Source organism: Arachis ipaensis, chromosome B4 (genome assembly GCF_059453495.1).
Source record: "Arachis ipaensis isolate K30076 ecotype BB chromosome B4, ASM5945349v1, whole genome shotgun sequence".
NCBI lineage: Eukaryota > Viridiplantae > Streptophyta > Magnoliopsida > Fabales > Fabaceae > Arachis > Arachis ipaensis.
Window position 1 is genome coordinate 81,249,018 of NC_142439.1, and position 16,707 is coordinate 81,265,724.

The window sequence follows — 16,707 nt, forward strand, 5'->3', positions numbered from 1 at the left end:
ACTCACTAACTTGGAGACCTTGATGGATAAAATGTTGAAACACCAGGAAATGACAACCAAGAACCATGAAGCCTCCATAAAGAGCCTAGAGAGGAAAATTGGGCAAATCTTCAAACAGATTTCTGTTGAGAGACCTTCAAGTTCACTGCCGAGTGACACAATCCCAAATCCTAAGGAAGAATGCAAGGCGATACAATTAAGGAGCGGGAGAACATTGAAGAGCAGCAAGAGACCACTAGAAGAGGAACAGTCAACACACACAGAAGAAGCCAATGATGATGATGCAATGGCAAGCGAGCAAGCTTCAAAACAAATTCAAGAAAAGGAGAAACAATCAAAAATTCCAAAAAAGGGGAATGAAGCAATTGAAGAGCCAACAAAGAATCAAAAGCAACAAGCAGAGAAGGCCTTTGTACCTCCACTGCCATATCCCCAGAAGTTCAACAAAGAGGCTAAGAACCAACATTTTCATAAGTTCCTTGAGACTTTCAAGAAGCTGGAGATCAATATTCCCTTGGCTGAAGCACTTGAGCAAATGCCTCTGTATGCCAAGTTTTTGAAGGAGCTTTTCAATAAGAAAAGAAGTTGGGATGAGAAAGAAACCATACTGCTTACCGAGGAATGCAGAGCCTTGATTCAAAAAGGGCTTCCTCCTAAGCTTGAGGACCCAGGGAGCTTTTTGCTACCTTGCACCATTGGGGAATTAACCATCACTAAAGCAATGTGTGATCTAGGAGCAAGTATCAACTTAATACCATCTTCCTTAGTAAAAAAGTTGCATATAGAGGAAGTTAAACCAGTACAGATATCTCTAGAGCTAGTAGATAAGTCAACGGTATACCCCAGGGGTATGATTGAAAACCTTCTGGTAAAGGTGGACAATTTCATATACCCCGCAGATTTTGTGGTTTTAGATTCAGATGGGGATGATGGCGACTCTATTATACTGGGAAGGCCATTCTTGGCCACTGCTAGAGCTATCATAGACATAGAACAAGGAGAACTAACTCTCAGGATGCATGATAAGAGTGTCACTCTGAAGGTATTACCAGAAGCCCAGTTTAGTAATAAGAGGAGGGACTCTATGGAAATTGACAAGGTGGTTCACAACAATATCCCAAGGCAGAAGATTGTACAGAAGGATGAAAAAGTCCAAGAGGATATTGGAGTATTAGCCACTGAAGAGTGAAATCCCCAAGGTAAGCCTACAGCCAGAAAAGAAAGATCAACAAAAAGGGGATGAAACGCAAAAACAAAACAAAAAGGGGTTGGAAGAACAGGAAGATTCCAACAGAGGGGCTTTCCAAAGGTGACAAAGTGCAATTGATATATCAACAACTGGGAGCAAGCCAACAGACTGATGACTATTACACTGTCAGCAACATACTCTCGTTGGAACATGCTGAAATTGAACACCAGAGAACAAAGAGGAGGATCACAGTCAAGGGAGACAAGTTGAGGCACTACAATCCTCAACCACCATAAAAGAAAGCTCCAATGTCAAGCTAGTGACAATAAAAGAGCGCTTGTTGGGAGGCAACCCAACCGGAGGTAACTATCTTTTCATATCTATTTCAATAAAAAAAGTTAATTAGTTTTATCTATATTGCAAGAAGCTAAGTTTGGTGTTGCACACCAAAGCAATCTAAGGGAGAATGAAGGATTCTAAGTTTGGTGTTCCACCAAAATCCCATCATAAAACACATTCTCACTTTCTGCATAATGCTGGCTTCAAGCATGTTGGATGAACTAGTTAACTATTCTGCTGTTTCCTAGTTTTCAGTTTTATTGCTTTTGAAAAAAAAAAGAAAAAGAGTTTCACACATGGTTAATTCGATGCATGAGAACCATTGGCAAGGTACTAAGTTTGGTGTTCCCACACCAAAGTAAGTTCAAAAGCCCACAAATAAATCATGCAAGCTAACCATTTCTTCTTTCAAGTGCTTGGGGAACAAGCAACTTTCAATATCACTGCAGAGTACCATACAAACTTTTGGGAAGATTAAGCATCATCAACCAAAGAGATGAAAGATGAACGGGAAGGCCAACACTAATGATGATGAGAAGAAGGAAAGCAAGCGAACTCCAAAAGGTTGTATTGTTAAGTGATTGTTTTACATCAAGCACTGCTATGATTGAAAGTGATATAATACCCCTGCCTATCTGCATAGTATAGTTCTCTATAATTCAATAAGCAAGATGCTTGATTATTCACAACACTACACTTTTCACACTTGTTTGCACTCAATACTTCAAAAAAAAAAAAATTTGCATCACATGAAAGTTCTTTGAAAAGAAGGATTGAGGAATTAAACAATTTTGAGGAAAGCAAAAGATTAGGAGAAGTGGTGGTTCTAGTTGTATGATTGTGTACTGAGGTTGCATGCTTGTGAAAACTTGCATGGGAGCTCATAGGCAGGACATGAAGTTCAAAGAAGTATTGTGGAGATTCTCAAAAATCCATTGATCCAAGAAGCAGCAAACAAAACAAAAGAAAATAAAGAAAATACAAAAGAAAAAAAGAACATGGCCCAAGGCTCTGAGCATCAATTACTAGGCAGAAAAAGAAAGAAGAAACAAAACTCAAAGAGTTGTTAGCCTAGTAAATGCTTGTGGTTGAGTTGTGTCAAAGAAAGAGGCTTGAGCAAGTAAATCCTTAGGGGTGCTTTAACACCTAATACCTTAAAACCAACTGGTTTAGGAGTATTGATTGAAAGCTTATCTAAAGTGCCGCTTTGAGACATGACACTTAGAGTCAAGGCCAAAGCACAGAAACTATAAGCTGCTTCAAGGTGACTACATATAAAGAGATCTCCATGATACCATTTGGATGAAAATCCTAAGACCTAAGACTCCCAATATGTGAGGACTAGTAAGCACTGAAGTCCTTATATGAGCATATAATTTAGAGTTCACCCCACTGTTACTTAATCACTTCACTCACAGGACATTACAAGCTGTTCTTCAATCCGTCTTAATTGAAAGAACCTCTGAGCATAATTAGTTCCCTTGCTTAGGGACAAGCAAGCTTTAAGTTTGGTGTTGTGATGACAAGTCATCTTAGCCTAGTTTCACTAGCCTTTTTCTTTTGTTTTCAATTAAATTATGTACTTTCTTGAGCCATAAGCAAGCCAATTGGGTAGATTTTCATGCTTCCTTTGATTTAATCAACCATGTATGAATTCATGCTATTTCATGAGGTTTTATGCTATAATTGTCACATATTATGAAAGAATGAATATCTCATGATTTTGAGCATAGCTTTGATGTGTTTGGTTGATTAATGATAGGTGAAGAAAACTTGGAGAAAGGTTGAAGCAAGAAGGAATGGCTAGGAGGAAGAGAGGACAAAAAGTTTGAGCAAAAGTTTGCCTCAAACTTTAGCTCAAACTTTTGGAATAAGTGAAAATGAACCAGGGAGCAAAAAGCTGGACCAAAAGTTTTCCTTAAACTTTTGTGCAAACTTTTGGGCAAAAAGCTGGAGCAAAAGTTTGCCTCAAACTTTTTGGCAAACTTTTGGCATCACAAATCAACACCCTGGAGAGCAAAAGTTTGCGCCAACGTTTGCCTCAAACTTTTTGGCAAACGTTGGCGCATGAACAACACACCCTGGAGAGCAAAAGTTTGCGCCAACGTTTGCCTCTAACTTTTTGGCAAACGTTGGCGCCATGAGTGTGCAAGGGGAGGCCAACGTTGGAGCAAAAGTTTGACCCCAAACTTTTGCCCCAACGTTGGTATCAGCAAAAGAGGGTGGCTGATGTGAAAAGTTTGAGTAAAAGTTTGCCTCAAACTTTTACTCAAACTTTTACTCAAGCTTTCATGATTCCAAACCCGGTTCAATTCGGTTCTTCTCCAAACTCCAAGAGCAATCAACCAAGGCCTCTATCAACCCAATTCCATCAAGAGCAAAGGCCCAATTGAAGGCTTGAAGACCATTTGAAGAAAGTGTATAAATAGCATAGGATTTAAGTTTTTAAGGGAGCTTTCCCTTTTAGTTTTCATAGAGAGTTTTCGGAGAGCTTTTGGTGTTGAGTGAATTTTAATTTCTAAGTTTCGGGGAAGGAGAATTGAATTCCCTTCCTCTTGGTTTTCTTGCTTTCAATTTCAATTACAATTATCTTGGATCTTGGGTTGGAGAATTGAAGGAAATCTGTTTCAATCTCATCCTGAGACCTCTCTCTCTGTTTCATTTTACTGCATAATTGAATTTCCATTTTGGTTAATTGCTTCTGTCTTCTACTTTCTCAGCAATTTACAATTTACAATTCCTTTGCAATTGTTCTTGTTGGATCTAGGAAGGCATTGAGATCTAGAGTTGGTTATCTAGTCTCTTGGGTCCTGAGATCCGGATTTTCCATTTTCAATTCTCTGTTTACTGCTTTCAAGCTCATTTACATTTCTGTTTTAAGATCCGGTTCAATTCAAGTCATCCTTTATTCCTCTGCTTGTTGCAATTTTACTTTTCCTTGTTTAATTTCTGCAAATCCAATTCCCAATTCCCTTTACAATTCAAGCCATTTACATTTCTTGCACTTTAAGATTCTGCAATTTACATTTCTTGCGTTCTAAGTTTCTGCCATTTAATTTCTTGTTCTTTAAGATTCAACACTTTAAATTTCAGTTCTCTTTACTTTCATGCAATTTACCCACTCCCTTTACTTTCTCTGCAATTTAAATTCTGCAAATCACAAATCTCTCAACCAAATCTTGATTCGCTTGACTAAATCAACCACTAAGCTAAAATTGCTCAATCCTTCAATCCCTGTGGGATCGACCTCACTCCCGTGAGTTATTATTACTTGATGCGACCCGGTGCACTTGCCGGTTAGTTTTGGGTGTTTTGGAGAAATTCGTTTTTCCACAAAAATACCCATCAGTGATAATCAGAATTCATGGAAAAAAAGAATCACAATTCCAACAACTCCCGCAACACAAACAACCAAACTCATTCATCTAATAACACTAACCAATACAGAAAACCGCAAAACTCATATCAACAACCCAACAACAACTCACAAATTCACCAAAATAACTTCTCCACACCACCTTTCAATTCCCAGAACAACCACTTCAACAACCCAAATAACTTTTAGCAACAACCATCATATTCCGACATACTATCCATTGACCATCAGGAAACCAGGATCTCAGCTCTTGAAGCAACATTACAAGCAGTTGCTCAAACCACACAGAATTTAGCCAAAGGGCAAGAGAGTTTAATTAAAGTTCAAGAGAGACAAGAGGCCACCATGAAGAATCTTGAAAGACAGGTAGGGCAATTGGCCAGAAAAGCTGAGAGACCAACCAATATTTTTCCAAGTGATACCATTCCAAACCCCAAAGAAGAATGCAAGGCCATTCAATTAAGAAGTGGAAAAGCTTTAGGGAATGACAAAGAGGCTAATAGCAAGAAAGGAGTGGCAGCAGAGGAAGAGGATCAAGAGAGTTCTAAGAAGAAAGAGGATGAGTCACAGGCTTCAAAGAAGGGAAAATAAGTCATGACAGAGCCTTCACAAGAACAGAGGAAGGAGGTGAAGTCTTACTTTTGTCCTTTGCCATATCCTCAAAGGTTACAGAGAGAGCTCAAGGACCAATAATTTCCCAAGTTCCTTGAAATTTTTAAGAAGCTAGAAATCAGCATTCCCCTTGCTGAAGGTCTAGAGCAAATGCCCTTGTATGCTAAATTTCTCAAAGAACTCATTAACAAGAAGAGAAGCTGGAATGAGAAGGAGACAATGGTCTTAACCCAAGAGTACAGAGCAGTGATTCAAAGAGGTCTGACGTGGCGGAAATTGGCGAGTTAAGAAATTATTAGAAGAGATATGTTGCAAGTACAGTTCTTAACCAACCAGAAATCCGCTTATCAATTTAGAAGGGTTGTCATAAAATTTAAATTAAAATACTGGGAGTATGAGTCCCAGGTCGTCTCCCAACGAGTTGCAAAAAGGTGTGCTATTTTATTAATTAGATGTTTTCAAAAAATGGTTTGAGTTGAATAATAGGAAATTAAATTAGAGAATTTATGTAATTTTAAATAAAAGCCTTGGATGGGAGTAGATTAGTTGGAAGCCCTATTCTTGTTGGAGTACTCTCAAAATTTATTGATAATTGAGGGTTGTTCTGTTTAGTTATCCCTTACTAGGTAAGGGAAAGTCAAACAAGTTGGAAAGCTATTTCTATTCACAAGTCCCAATCCGCTTACTTGGAAGGATTGGTGTCAGTGACTAGAGAGCAATTCAACAATAAACCCAATTACAATTTTTCTTTTAAGCATTCCAACTCAAGGTCTTTCCTTCAATCAACTCCCATCCAAGTTATGGAACTACTCGATCATTGTAAATGTAGAATTCATAATATAAGAAAGGGAAATATAGAAAGACATGATAAATAATAATCAAAGGGATCAATTAAAAATAAAAAAAGTTCTGTATTAATAAATTCTAAAAATAATCCAATAATATTTCTGAGTAAACAAAGGACATGGAAGAGTAAGAGACAGGTAAAGAAAACAAACTAGAATGATGAAGTCTTGCTGAGGTAATAACTCTTCTCAATATCCCAATGCGAAAAGCAAGAAAAATAAAATCCTAAGAACTATGAATGTGCAGAGAGAAAACCTAGAGGAGGAGTAAAAACTAGATCTAAAATTGAGAATTGTCTGTAATAAATTGTTTTCTTTTGTTTCTCCATGTTCCTTGGCTCTAGTCTGCTTTTCTGGGCCAAAAATTGGGTCAAAACAGGCCCAAAATTGCCCCCAGCGAATTCTACAGATTCTGCAGATCGCGCATGTCACGCGATCGCGTCATTCATGCGGACGCGTCATTCGGCATTTTGCCTTGCCACGCGTGCGCGTCGTCCACGCCTCCGCGTCACTTGTGCAGTTCCAATCTGCGCAGTCGCGTGAGCCATGCGTCCGCGTCACTGCGATTTCCTCTATGTCGCGCGGTCGCGTGAGCCATGCTTTCGCGTCACTTCTCGCTGGTCATCTCCTCAATTTCTTGTGTTCTTTCCATTTTTGCAAGCTTCCTTTCCAATCTCTAAGTCATTCATGCCCTATAAAGCCTGAAACACTTAACACACAGATCACGGCATCTAATGGAATGAAGGAGAATTAAAATACATAATTAAAAGTCTTTAGTAAGCAAATATTCAATCATGTAATAATTTTAGGAAGGAAATATAAATGCATGCCAATCATATGAATAAGTGGGTAAAGAATTGATAAAACCATACAAATAAGCACAATATAAACCATAAAATAGTGGTTTATCAACCTCCCCACACTTAAACATTAGCATGTCCTCATGCTTAGTTGAAGGAGATAAAATAAATGAGTAGGAACATGTAAAACTCATATAATGCAATGCAACCTATATATATGAATGCAACTATATGATTTTTGTCTACTTGATCAAAAGTAAATAGGTTCTTCAAGACAATCACAAATCAAACTCCACTAATTCAATTCTTATACAGTAAGAACAGATAAAAATGCAAGAAGGTAGCTCATGAAAGCAGGGAACATAGAATTTTAAGCGTTGAACCCTCACTGATGATGTATGTACACTCTAACCTCTCTAGTGTATAGGGCAATCACTCTATCCTTCTCTAATCATGCTTTCTAATTTTTTTGTTCTTCACCTAACCAATCAAAAACAATTAATATATCAATGCAAACATCATGAGGTCTTTTCAAGGTTGTAATGGGGCCAAGGTAAGGGTAAGGATACATATATGGCTAAGTAAGCTTATAAATCAAATCTTTAATTAACCCAAGCTTTAACCCAACATATATATATATATATATATATATATATATATATATATATATATATATATATATATATATTCTATATAACTTAAGATTCACACCTAGCTATCCAAGATTTCTCTTTCACATTCCATACTCATGTATCAACTTTTTATTTTAATTTTATCATACATGCATTGATCTTTGAATTCTTAACTTAGCACTGGGGTAATTTTGTCCCCTTATTTATTTATCGAATATTTTTTTTTAACATAAACATAAAAATAACATAGCTTATCAATGCACATAGATTTTTAATTCTTATAGTTTCACATGAGTAGGTACCCAAATTCTCATTATATTATCATGACACATTTCCTTATTATCTTTTGTTCCCACAATTTTCCATACTTAATTAACACACACAATTCTATCTTAAGCTAACCACAGATTCAATTGGGGATATATAATTGTTTTTCCACTTAAGGCTAGTAGTGTGGTAAAATACAGAACAAATGGGATTTAAAGGGTCAAAGTGGCTAACAAAGGTAATTGAAAGGGTAGACTTAATTTCGATAAGTGAGCTCGAACAAATATATGGCCTCAATCATATGCAAGCATATAAATATATTAAACATTGGACATATAGGATGAAACAAAATATAGATTACAATCATGGAGAAGTAAACACACAAGAATAAAATAATTATGGTTAAATAATGTAACCATGCATAAAGACTCAAATCTCACAGGTTGTGTGTTCTTTAGCTCAAAAACCATGTTCCAAATACAACTTCAAGCAAATTTAACATAAGAGTTTTGATTAAAATTAGTGGAAGTTTGTTCTAAAGATAGGGTCATAGAAGAAACTTATTGTCTTTTCAGTCAAGTAGAACATGCATGCAACTAACCTATTACTGTGTAATTTATCCTATTCTACAAAAGAAAAACTAACTAAATATCCTAATATATTGGTGTTAGGGAAGAGAAATTACCTTCGGAAGTCAGGTACTGACCAACCTCCCCACACTTAAGGCTTTGCACCGTCATCGGTGCCATCTGTCAGGAACAAAGGTGGGCTGGTGGTAGTATCTCCACAGTCGGGACCGTCATGGCTCCCTGTGCTGGTAAAGGAAGTGGAGTCCAGGGTGTCTGAGTCCTTGAATTTTTCCATAATCATCTCCTTAAGGTATGTGAATCGGCACTTGTTACGGTGCACTCTTAGCTTAGCTTTATGTTCCTGCCGATCCAACTTTTCAAGTATCTGATGGAGCAGTTGTTTTGTTGTAGGTGCTTGTGGTGTGGAAGGAAGAATGTCCTCAGCCGGTTAGGTAGGCTAGCTAGTAGTGGCTGCTGGAAGTGTAATATATTTCCCGTTAGGGACGTACTGATCATCCCGTGGAAGCATGGCTTTGGTGTCCCCGGCTCTGTAGGAGACACCGGCTGCTGAGACGAGAACTGAGACTAAGGCGGGAAAAGGTAAGTTGCCCGCAATCTGTACATGTCCCATGGCATTCTGGATGTGTCTTGATAGGTTCAGAGGCTGGTCTATAAGGATGCACCATAGTAGAACGGCCATGTCTGCAGTGAAGGAGGATTCGTGAGTGCTTGGAAAGACGTAATGGGACATGATCTGTGCCCATACGCGAGCCTCCAAGGTAAGTGTTGAAGCCGATATTCCCTTAGGACGGGAACGGTGGTATCCGAAGATCCATCTGCTGCCAGGTAGGGCGATAACTCTGAGAACGGCGTCCCAGTCAAATTGGTACATCTGGCGCTTGAGTGAGGCTTCTTGAAAGGCGTCCAATCCTTCTGGAGCAGGGGGAAGATCTAGAGCTTGTTGAATGGCCTCTTCTGTAATGGGGACTTGCTTCTGACGTACATAGAGAGACTACAGGGTTGGCAGGTGGAAATTAGAGTAGAACTCAACTACCCAAAAAAGATTAACCTGCCTTGGCTGTCTCTGGAGGAAACCCCATTGTCTTCGTTCAATTTGCGGCTCAACAAAGGTAGCAATATTGGGCGGGAGGATAAGAAGGTATTCGTTGTTGTAGATCCGTTCTGCCAGGATAGGGAACATCTACTCACAGTAGCGATTGGGAAATCGCGCAGTGTCCTTTGCTGGGAAGGCTTTCTCTTTTTCATCAACCTTTATAATCCTCTTAATTCTTTTTGTTGAGGGCTTGACTGCAGTTGAAGAAGGCTCTGCCACTAATGCTCTTTTTGTTCCTCTTCTTGCTGGTGGTTTGGGAGTAGCTTTCTCTTTTCCTTTCTTGGTGGCCATCCTGAAAAGGGAAAAAGAAAGTAACATGAATTCAAAGGGACAGAGCAAGGAAGAGGATGATATAAGTGATAATCAATGCACGGTAAAGAGGATGTCGTTAACACATGGTCATGACTACATGTGAAAAGTTCACCAATGGAAATATAGAAAGTGCATTTCATGTCAATTAAATGCAAGGTGTTTATTGGCATGCAGGCAAAGGCATGAGTAGCATAGATCAAGCATTTAATTTGTGAAATATGTTATCACTCGTAACAAACTAGCCATCACGTTTGTATTGACAATTAAATTAAATTAATAAAATAGTAAAGGGAATTTATGAAAAGCAAGCATTGAATAGTAGAATAGAAAAATGTAGAAAATGCATAATGCCATATGGGCTTTTTCACAAACACGTAGCATGTATGATGAATAAACTATTGAAAATAATAATTTGAACATGCAAGCAACCCTTTAAAAAGTAATATATAATTGCCAAACAATTTTGCAACAATCCACAAGCATATAATGAGAAATAATGACTCAATTAACTTTCTAACACCAATTAAAAGAAAAAAAGAAAGAAAAAAGAAAATATGGATAATGAAAGTAAAAAGAAAAGAAAAGAAGAAAACATAAAAATAAGAAAGATAATGGAAAAGTAAGGAAGGAAGAGAAAAGAAAAACCTTGATAATAGGGATGAGAGAGAGAGAGAGAGAAGAAAGTGAGAAAGAAGGAAGAAGGAAGAAGGAAGAAATAAGGAGGGAAAAGAGAAAATAGGATTTGGGAAAAAGAAAGATAAGATATTTTGCAAATCAGGGTAAGCTGTGCGGCGCAAGCGACGTGGACGCGTGGGTGACGCGTTCGCGCGAATTACGCTTATTCGGATTGACGCGGTCGCATCGGTCACGCGGTCGCGTGACACGTTTTATGCTACTGGCGCGAGGGCAGCCTCATGCTCGCACAAGTCTCTGTTCGAAATCTTATTTCACCAAAATATGGGTGACGCGATCGCGTGGGTCATGCGACCGCGTGAGTGGCCAATATTGGGATATGACGCGGACGCGTGGGGCACGCATTTGTGTGGTAAGGGCTGTGCGTCTAGCGCTAGTCCAGCACCACTCCAGCATAAATTTCGGCCATGCACCCTTTTTACGTCGATTTTCATGTCACACGGCTGCGTGGGTTACGCAGTCGCGTGGGACGCAAATTCTCCACCTGACGCGGACGCGTGGGGCACGCGTTCGCGTGGTAAGGGCTGTCCCAAAGGCACGCCTCCAGCCACGCTCTCGCGTGACTTTCTGTTCGCTTTCTTATTCTTTCTGAGCCACCTGCGACGCGGACGCGTCATTGATGCGGTCGCATCACGTGAAAATTGTTTTTTTTTTCAAAATAAAAATATGCAAGTGCAGATGCAAGCGATATGTTTGGATAAGGAGAAGAGTTATGGAAAAAGAAAACTACGAATAAAGAAAAGAACGATCATACCATGGTGGGTTGTCTCCCACCTAGCACTTTGCTTTAATGTCCATAAGTTGGACGCTCCACTAGCTCAGTCTTCGGCTATGTGTGGATCTTCCAAGAGGAAGATCTCGAGCTCCTTGTTTTTCTTCAACTTCTCGCCATGGTACAGCTTTAAACGATATCCATTAACTTTGATGAGTTCAGATCTTGAAGGATGACTTAGGTGAAAAACTCCGTATGGCTCAGCCTTCTCTACTCTGTATGAACCTTCCCATCTTGATCTCAACTTGCCTGGCATGAGCCTCAGTCAAGATTTATAAAGGAGGACTAAGTCCCCAGGTTGGAACTCTCTCCTCTTGATGTGCTTATCATGTACAGCCTTCATCTTTTCCTTGTACATCCTTGAGTTCTCATAAGCTTCCAGGCGAAGGCTTTCTAATTCTTGCAGTTGCAACTTCCTCTCAACTCTGGCTGTTTCAAATCCCATATTGCATTTCTTTACTGCCCAAAAGGCTTTGTGCTCTACTTCAACTGGGAGATGGCAGGCTTTTCCATAAACTAAGCGGAAAGGACTCATCCCAATGGGTGTCTTGTATGCTGTTCTATATGCCCAAAGTGCATCTTGTAGCCTGGTGCTCCAGTCTCTCCTATGAGGTTTGACTATCTTCTGCAATATACACTTTATCTCTCTGTTTGACACCTCGGCTTGCCCATTAGTCTGAGGATGGTAGGCTGTTGCAACTTTATGAATTATCCCATGCTTCTTCAGTAAGCCTGTTAGTTTCCTGTTACAAAAATTGGTGCCTTGATCGCTCACGATTGCTCGTGGGGATCCAAAGCGACAAATAATGTGGTTTCTAACAAAGGAAACAACAGTGTTAGCATCATCAGTGCAGGTAGGAATTGCTTCCACCCATTTGGAAATGTAATCCACAGCTAACAATATATAAAAATGACCATTAGAATTTGGAAATGGACCCATGAAGTCAATCCCCCAAACATAAAAAACTTCACAAAAAAGCATAATTTGTTGAGGAATCTCATCCTTCTTGGATATATTACCAAATTTTTGGCATGGGAAACAAGATTTACAAAATTTAACAGTGTCTCTAAAAAGAGTAGGCCACCAGAATCCACAGTCTAAGATTTTTCTAGCTGTTCTTTGAGGGCCAAAGTGTCCTCCACTCTCAGATGAGTGGCAGGCCTCTAAAATGGACTGGAATTCTGATTGAGGCACACACTGTCTAATTACCTGGTCAGCGCCACATCTCTATAAATATGGGTCATCCCATATATAATATTTAGACTCGCTTTTCAGCTTGTCTCTTTGATGCTTAGTAAAGTTTGGAGGAAAGGTGCGGCTAACTAGATAATTAGCTACAGGTGCATACCGAGGGACTGCCTCAGATACTGCTTGCAGGTTATCAAATGGGAAATTATCAGCTATAGAAGTGGAGTCATGCTTAATGTGCTCAAGGCGACTCAAGTGGTCTGCCACTAGATTCTGGTTACCACTCTTATCCTTAATTTCTAAATCAAATTCTTGTAGTAGCAGTATCCAACGTATAAGCCTTGGTTTGAATTCCTTTTTAGCTAATAGATACTTTAGAGCTGCGTGGTCTGAGTACACTACTACTTTCGTACCAAGTAAATAGGCTCGGAATTTATCTAGAGCAAAAATAATAGCAAGAAGCTCTTTCTCAGAAGTAGTATAATTAGACTGAGCGGCATCTAAAGTTTTAGACGCATAAGCAATTACAAAGGGGTCCTTACCTTCACGCTGAGCCAGTGCTGCACCTACTGCATGGTTGGAAGCATCGCACATTATTTTAAATGGCTGGCTCCAATCTGGTCCTCTCACAATTGGAGCTTGAGTCAGGGCGGTCTTCAGCTTATAAACCGCTTGTTTGCAATCCTCACTGAACTCGAACTCAATATCTTTCTGCAGTAGTCTGGATAAGGGAAGTGCTACCTTACTAAAGTCCTTAATAAATCTCCTGTAAAAACCTGCATGGCTAAGAAACGAACGGACTTCCCTCACAGAGGAGGAGTAAGGTAAACTAGAAATAACATCCACCTTTGCTGGATCTACAGAATTGCAAATATTAGACACAACATGTCCTAGTACAATCCCTTGTTTAACCATAAAGTGGCATTTTTGAAAATTCAATACAAGGTTGGTACTGACACATCTATCTAACACTCTAGATAAACTATCCAAGCAAAGATTGAAGGAATCACCATATACACTAAAGTCATCCATAAAAACCTCCATATAGTCCTCAATAAGATCAGAGAAAAGACTCATCATGCACCTTTGGAAAGTAGTTGGTGCATTGCACAAGCCAAAGGGCATTCTCTTGTAAGTATAAGTCCCAAAAGGACATGTAAAAGTAGTCTTTTCCTAATCTTCAGGAGCTATATGAATCTGGAAATAGCCTGTGTAACCATCTAAGAAACAATAATGTGATTTATCTGACAGGCGATCTAGCATTTGATCAATGAATGGAAGAGGATAGTGATCCTTACGAGTGGCCTGGTTTAGGTGTCTGTAGTCAATGCAGACCCTCCAGGCGTTCTGAACTCTGGTTGCCATGAGCTCTCCATGCTCATTCTTCACTGTAGTGACTCCAGACTTCTTGGGCACCACTTGTACTGGGCTTACCCATTCACATTCTGAGATTGGGTAGATAATATCTGCCTCCAGTAGTCTGGTCACTTCCTTCTTGACAACCTCTAAGATAGTGGGGTTCAGTCTCCTCTGGGGTTGACGGACAGGCTTTGCTCCCTCTTCTAAAAATATTCTGTGCTCACAAACTTGAGGGTTGATGCCTATTATGTCTGCCAAACTCCAACCAATTGCCTTCTTGTGCCTCCTCAGCACACTAAGTAGCTGCTCTTCTTGTTCAGAAGTGAGCTCCCTTGCAATGATAACTGGAAACTTCTGCTTGTCCTCAAGGTAAGCATATTTGAGGTGTGGAGGGAAGAGTTTCAATTCTAACTTCTGCTCATGGTCAGGCTCTGGGTTGTTTGGAGCTGGTAACAATGGTAAAGCACTGTCATTGTCCTCAGAAAGTGTCCCCACACTCGGACCTTGTCCTATGTACTTCTCTTCAAATTCTTCCTGGTGAATTTCAGCCATGGTTTCATCTATGATGTCACACTGGAGGATAGAATGATCCTCTAGAGGATGCTTCATAGCTCCATTCAGATTGAAGATTACTACTCGGCCATCTATTTCAAAAGAGTATGTTCCTAAAAAGCATCCAATTTGAACTTTGAGGTTTTCAGGAATGGTCTTCCGAGCAGTATTGATGATGCCTTCTCTGAGTTATTTTGGGGCATCTCTAGGATATAAAAATCAATGGGAAAGGTGAGCCCCTTAATGCCCACTAATACATCTTCAGCAACTCTAGCCACTGTAATAATGCTTTTATCTGCTAACACAAAACGAGCTGCCGACCTTTTTAAGGGAGGGAGCCTCAAATTATCATATATAGACAAAGGTATTATACTAACAGATGCTCCTAAGTCACACATGCAGTCAAAAAATATCACACCACCAATAATACAATTAACCATACATGGACCTGGATCACTACACTTTTCAGGTATACCTCCCATTAAAGCAGATATAGAACTACCTAAAGGAATAGTTTCTAATTCATTAATTTTGTCTTTATGTATACATAAATCTTTTAGAAACTTTGCGTACTTAGATACCTGGTGAATAACATCAAAAAGGGGAACAGTTACCTCAACCTTTTTGAATATTTCTACCATTTTGGGATCGGGTTCCAACTGCTTCCTGGCCTTCCTTGCAATTTGTGGAAATGGAATAGGAATGACGTCCTTCACAGCTTCAGTGTCCTCTGGTGCTTCTTCCCGTGGTTGAACTTCTTCTTCATCAACCATGTCCTGTATGTCCTTTTCCTCTTCAACATCTTCTACTTCCACCACCTCTTCAGCTGAGGCGTGTTCTGGTGGGTTTGGCTCTGATGAGCGGATAATTTATACGCTTTTTGGCATTGTTTTTAGTATGTTTTTAGTAGGATCTAGTTACTTTTAGGGATGTTTTTAATAGATTTTGTGTTAAATTCACATTTCTGGACTTTACTATGAGTTTGTGTGTTTTTCTGTGATTTCAGGTATTTTCTGGCTGAAATTGAGGGACTTGAGCAGAAATCAGATTCAGAGGTTGAAAAAGGACTGCTGATGCTGTTGGATTCTGACCTCCCTGCACTCAAAGTGGATTTTCTGGAGCTACAGAACTCGAAATGGCGCGCTTCCAATTGTGTTGAAAAGTAGACATCCAGGGCTTTCCAGCAATATATAATAGTCCATACTTTGGCCAAGAATTGACGACGTAAACTGGCGTTCAACGCCAGCCTTCTGCCCACATCTGGCGTCCAGCGCCAGAAAAGGATCCAAAACCAGAGTTGAACGCCCAAACTGGCACAGAAACTGGCGTTCAACTCCACAAATGGCCTCTGCACGTGCAACACTCAGGCTCAGCCCAAACACACACCAAGTGGGCCCCGGAAGTGGATTTATGCATCAATTACTTACTCATGTAAACCCTAGTGACTAGTTTATTATAAATAGGACCTTTTACTAGTCTTTTTGACCATCTTTGGATTACCTTATGATCCTTTGATCACGTTTTAGGGGGCTGGCCATCTCGGCCATGCCTGGACCTTCACTTATGTATTTTCAACGGTAGAGTTTCTACACTCCATAGATTAAGGTGTGGAGCTCTGCTGTTCCTCAAAGATTAATGCAAAGTACTACTGTTTTCTATTCAATTCTTCTTATTTCTCTTCTAAGATATCCATTCGCACCCAAGAACGTACTGAAGGTGATGATTATGTGTGACGCTCATCATCCTTCTCCTTTATGAACGCGTGCCTGACAAACACTTCTGTTCTACATGAAATAAGCTAGAATGAATATCTCTTAGATCTCCTAACCAGAATCTTCGTGGCGTAAGCTAGAATGATGGCGGCATTCAAGAGAATCCGGAAGGTCTAAACCTTGTCTGTGGTATTCTGAGTAGGATTCAATGATTGAATGACTGTGACGAGCTTCAAACTCGCGATTGTTGGGCGTTAGTGACAGACGCAAAAGGAGGGTGAATCCTATTCCAGCATGATCGAGAACCGACAGATGAATAGCCGTGCCGTGACAGGGTGCGTGAGCATATTATTCACTGAGAGGAGGGGATGTAGC